Here is an 870-nt window from a genome sequence, read left to right as displayed (position 1 = left end):
ACATATGCAATAATTTTACTGAACTGTATGTCAGTCTTCAAAAAAATATACATTACATCAACATAAAGGTGTTCCAATAACTTTTGTATGTCATTGATGCTATTTTATTTTTCAAATTTAAATTCATGTTTTCATAATTGCCAGAATCTAAGGATAGTCTGGTACCTTTTTAAAACATAACGTAGCCCAGAACTGGCTACTAATATAGGAAAGTAAATTTGACTGACACGCAAATTGACCAATCACATATTTCCCCATGATGGGTAGAAAGATAGAAGGGTAGAAGCAATTCATTTTTCACACCTGTAGTTTGTTCCTTCTGGTCTGAGTCAGTTAACAACCTCATAAACTTGGAGCATTTTCCCTCTTGGTTTACTTTGTTTTTACACACTGAAAAAAATCAAGTGCACCAAAACACGTCACTGCAAACCGTGTGAGAATGTTCTCACCACTGATTGGCCAGACCTGACTGAGGTGGGAGAAAGAATGTAAACACAGGAAGAAGGTCCTATGATCTGGACTAGTGCCTTTCTGTTACACTAGACCTCAGTGTATAGAATATTAGTGACATAATGTAATATGACCTAAATGGATGGCAATATTTTATTAATTTATTTATTGTTACACATATATAGCAACTTTCTGGATACCCAAGGATGCTTTACAATCAAAACTGCCCAGAACGCCATTCCATTCAAAACAATCCATTCACACACTGGTATTAGGCATTATTTGTATGTAATGGTGGTGTTATGAGTGTTGTGCTGGTATCAGTGGATCAGGCAGCAGTGCTGCTGGAGATTTTAAACCCCTCAGTCAGTGTTACTGCAGGACTAAGAATAGCCCTTCAACCCATAATATCCTGCCAAC

The sequence above is a fragment of the Hoplias malabaricus genome, chromosome 1 (genome assembly GCF_029633855.1).
Source record: "Hoplias malabaricus isolate fHopMal1 chromosome 1, fHopMal1.hap1, whole genome shotgun sequence".
NCBI classification, from domain to species: domain Eukaryota; kingdom Metazoa; phylum Chordata; class Actinopteri; order Characiformes; family Erythrinidae; genus Hoplias; species Hoplias malabaricus.
Note: the sequence above shows the minus strand (reverse complement) of the source record.